A 4,811-nucleotide genomic window follows, 5' to 3' on the forward strand; every position below is an offset into this window, starting at 1 on the left:
TCCTGCCTACATCCTGCCTGCATCCTACCAGCATCATACTGACATCCTTCCAGCATCATACTCGCTAGTGATGCGCGGGTCGGGGTTTTTTCCGACCCACGGGTCCCGCTCTTTTAAAAAATTCTGACCGCACCAACCCGCCCCGCACCTCCGCTTCTATTTTTTTTAACCCAACCCGACCCGCCCCGCCCCACTAAAACACATCTTATGACATTGACGAATGCTTTTATTTAGTCTGAGAAAGGTGCATATGGTCTCCTAAATTGGCACTGGAAACTGGCAACACAAAATGTATTTTCATTTGAACGTTAAGCCTATAAACATAAATAGGCAAATTAATAAAGTGTTTTAAAGCGTTTAAGCGTTAAGTGTTATAAAGCACATAGCCAATGCTGCTGTTGTTGTCTGCACTGATTACCTCGTTGAACCTGTCCCAAACCTGTGATTTAGCCATTTGACCCTCCTTCTTCTTTTTAAGGACGTAAACACCCGAACGAATATTATTCAACACTTCTTCCATCTTTTGTTGCTTGTCTGCTTGGCGCTTTCTGCACGTAGTCTGCGTAGCCTATTACGCGCCTACGTGGACATTACGTTATAAAACGTGACCTGTGTTTAAATAACTGATAAATATTTTGTCTTACTTATTATAGTAACAAAATGTAGACACTGATTAAGGTCTTTATTTTCAGTTTGACAAAAAATAAAATTAATAGATAGAACTAGATATTTCAGAATAGTAAACCACACCAACCCGCCCCGCAGTGAAGCGAAAATTCTTTGACCCGCCCCAACCCGAACCGCGGGTAACCCGCGGGACCCGCGGGTTAGGGGGCGGCCCGCGCATCACTAATACTCGCATCCTGCCTGTATCATACTTGCATCCTATCACCATCATACTCGCATCCTGTCTACATCCTGCCTGCATCCTACTAGCGTCATGCTAACATCCTTCCAGCATCCTGTCTACATCCTCCTCCCATCCTGCCTGCATTGTACTCGCATCCTGCATGCAACCAATGCGCATCCTGCCTGCATCATACTCGCATCCTGCCTGCACCCTGCCTACATCGTACTTGCATCCTGCCTGAATCATATTAACATCCTGCCTGCATCATACTCGCAACCTGCCTGTGTCATACTCGCATTCTGCCTGCATCCTATTCGCATCATGCCTGCATCCTGCCTGCATCCTACCAGTGTTATACTGACATTCTTCCAGCATCATATTTGCCTCCTGCCTGCATCATATTCGCAACCTGCCTGCATCATACTCTTATCCTGCCTCCTATATACTTGCATCCTGTCACCATCAGTTTCCCATCCTGCCTGCATCCTACCAGCATCATACTGACATCCTTCCAGCATCATAATTGCATCCTGCCTGCATCATACTCGCATCCTGCCTACATGCTATTCGCGTCATGCCTGCATCCTACTTGCATCCTATCACCATCATACTTGCATCCTGCCCACATCCTGCATGCATCCTACCAATCTTATACTAACATCCTTCCAGCATCATACTTGCCTCCTGCCTGCATCATACTCACATCCTAACTGTATCATACTCGCATCCTGCCTGCATCATACTCACATTCTATTCTATTCTATTCTACAGTAATTTAGCAGACACTTTTATCCAAAGCGACTTACATTTGAGAGTAAGAACAATACAAGCATGAATTCAAACAAGATGGGACGTCATAATTAAGTGATAGACTGCTTTGAGTCCAGTTGGACACAGGTGCTGTCATGTAGTGCTAGAGGCAGTGAGTATAATTTTTTTTTTTTTTTAAGTTTTCATCACACAATATCATCTTGGGCATAAGTGCAGCAGCTTCTTCAGTACTTGGTTGAGCCAAAGAGCTGGACAAATCTTTCTAACTCATTCTGAGTAGAAGAGTTAAGCTAAGTGTGGAAATGCTCCTTAAACAACTGAATCTTTAGCTTGCTCTTAAAAGTGGATAAGGACTCTGCGGATCGGACGGAGTTTGGTAGATGGTTCCATCACCGGGGAACAACAGAGGAGAAGAATCTAGCTACTGATGTGGCGCCACCTTGTGGTGGAGTGTAGCTCTGGATTAAGGAGTGGAGGTAGAATGGAGCCGCTTGGATTATTGTTTTGTAAGCCAGAAGCAGAGCTTTGAATTTGATGCGCTGCAACTGGAAGCCAGTGGAGAGCGATTAGCAGCGGAGTGACATGAGCTCTTTTGGGCTGGTTGAAGACCAGACGTGCTGCTGCGTTCTGGATCATCTGCCGAGGTTAAACTGACCATGCAGGCAGGCCAGCCAGTAAGGAGTTGCAGTAGTCAATGCGTGAAATGACCAGAGCCTGGACCAGGAGCTGGGTCGTGTGTTCAGTCAGTTAGGGTCTGATCCTCCTGATGTTGTAGAGAGCAAATTGGCAAGACCGGGAATCCGAGGCAACATGGTCCTTAAAGGTCAGCTGGTTGTCTACCATGACACCAAGATTCCTGGTAGAAGACGTAGGCACACGTGTGATGGAGTCAAGCTGCACGCTTATCTGTGGCGGTAAAGAAGGATTGGCTGGAAAGACAATAAGCTCAGTCTTGGACAGATTTAGCTGAAGGTGGCGATCCTTCATCCATGCGGAGATATCAGCAACATGCTGATATTCACATTGAGACGGTTGTGTCGTCAGGTGGGAAAGAAAGGAAAAGCTGAGTGTCATCTGCATAGCAGTGGTAGGAGAAACCATGAGAGCTAATGATGCACCGAGTGAGGAGGTGTATAGTGAAAAGAGAAGAGGGCCAAGCACCGAGCCCTGAGGCACCCCTGTTGTCAGCCCATGTGATCTGGACATTCCCCCTTGCCAAGATACATCCTACCTGCTTCATGCTTGCATCCTGTCACCATCATACTCGCAACCTGCCAGCATCATGGTCGCGTCCTGCCTGCATCATACTCTGCTCCTTTTTTTTTTTTTTTTTTTAACTTGTCCTGTCCAGCATCATAGCAGCAAAATGATAATCTGGTTGCTGTATCGTGCTGAATAAATTTGCTCTGCCAAGGGGAGGCCTATGGGTAAGGCTCCTCTTGATAATGTAATAAATTTATTTATTTATTTACTTTGAATCACGGAATCTATGTAATCTTGCTGGACCTGACCGGGGGGGACAGAACAAATGGAAAAGAGCAAAAAGAGCAAAAGGGAAAAAAGAAAGGAGACAAAAAGATCACAGACAGAAGGAAACGTCCCTTCAATCCACACCATCACCAGACAACAAACTATTACACCTGTACGTGAACACACCAGAAAATTTCCTACAACTTTTACAAAAGCAGAAACACACACACAGAAAAAACAGGGCTGCTAGTCATTAAGAGTTTTTACATAATAACCAAATCAAAAAGACAACAGCGATCAGATACTAACTCACAGGAAAAATAAAAAAAAAAAAAAAATAGAATTATCGCTTAGTATTAAAACCCACTGGACAACTCAGTGACTGTGTCAGCATGCAGAGCATGAGAAACAAGGAGTGATCAGTGCTAAAGAGTGGTGAGTGAGATCATACAAATGCGACCTCGCCTCCACGGTGGCCAGAGGCAGACCAGGGCCAGAGGTCCGGGCCCCCAGCAGCAGACCCAGAGCACCAACCCAAGCAACCCCACCACGAAGACGACTCCAGCCCCACCCGAAGGGCGGCAGAGGAGAACCCCAGCAAGAGCCCCCCACGGCACAGGTCCCAGTGGGCCAAGATCAGCAGCCGCCGGCCCCGCCAGGGTCCAACCACCCAGGGCAGCCCAAGCGAAGGGTCCAGGGCCCCAGGAGCCCAGAGGCGGCTGCCCCACCCCCCAAAGGCAGAGGGCCTGCAACATGCCTAGGAGGACCAGGCCCCCCCCAGACAGCCACCCGGCGTAGGCCAGCACACACCCCGATGTCCCAGCCGCACACCCCGGGAACCAGTGTGCTATTGGCCCGCTCCCCCCACTCCCCACCTACTCCAATCTGCACCCCATGTAACCCCACACTCACACCCTCCCCCATGCCGCACCCACAATCACTCACCACCACACAGTCACACCACACACAACCCACCCACCATGCCCCGTAGGGGACACCCCAGGTGGACCAGAGGACAGCGAGCCCCAAGCACCCCCCCTTGACCCAACACCCACAGAGCCAGCAGCCCACCAGCGCAGCCACCCGGGGACCTGCCTGTATCATCCTCGAATCCTGCATGCATCATACTCGCATCCTGCCCGCATTCTACCATTGTCATAGTGACATCCTTCCAGCATAATACTCGCGTCCTACCTGCATCATACTCACATCCTACCTGCATCATACTTGCATCCTGTCACCATCATGCTTACATCCTGCCTACATTCTGCCTGCATCCTGCCAGCATCATACTTGCATCCTACCTACATCTTACTTGCATCCTGCCTGCATCATACTCACATCCTATCTGCATCATCCTCCCATCCTTCCTCTATCATACTCTCAACCTGAATACGTCATACTCGCGTACTACCTTCATCATACTCGCATCCTGCCCACATCCTGCATGCATGATACTTGAATCCTTCCTGCATCCTACTCGCATCCTGCCTGCATCGTAACTGCATCCTGTTTCTATCATACTCGGTTCCTGCCTGTATCATACTCCCATTCTGCCTGCATCATACTCGCAACCTGAATACATCACACTCGCATCCTGCCTGCATGATACTTGAATCCTACCTGCATCCTGTCAGCATCGTACTCGCATCCTGCCTACATCCTGCCATCATCATACTCCCGTCCTGCCTGCATTGTACTCCCATCCTGCCTGTATCAT

At 48.7% G+C, this 4,811-nt stretch overlaps 1 long non-coding RNA gene across 1 annotated transcript; it reads right to left on the reverse strand.

Moving 5' to 3' along the window:
- Positions 1 to 1,528: 1,528 nt before the first annotated feature.
- Positions 1,529 to 4,811, reverse strand: LOC121654698. The gene is made up of 3 exons (XR_006012987.1): positions 4,752 to 4,811; positions 2,893 to 2,933; positions 1,529 to 1,600 (listed from the first exon to the last, which is right to left on the reverse strand). It is a non-coding gene; the product is annotated as an uncharacterized LOC121654698 (long non-coding RNA).

This window comes from Melanotaenia boesemani, chromosome 15 (assembly GCF_017639745.1).
Source record: "Melanotaenia boesemani isolate fMelBoe1 chromosome 15, fMelBoe1.pri, whole genome shotgun sequence".
Classification (NCBI taxonomy): Eukaryota; Metazoa; Chordata; class Actinopteri; order Atheriniformes; family Melanotaeniidae; genus Melanotaenia; species Melanotaenia boesemani.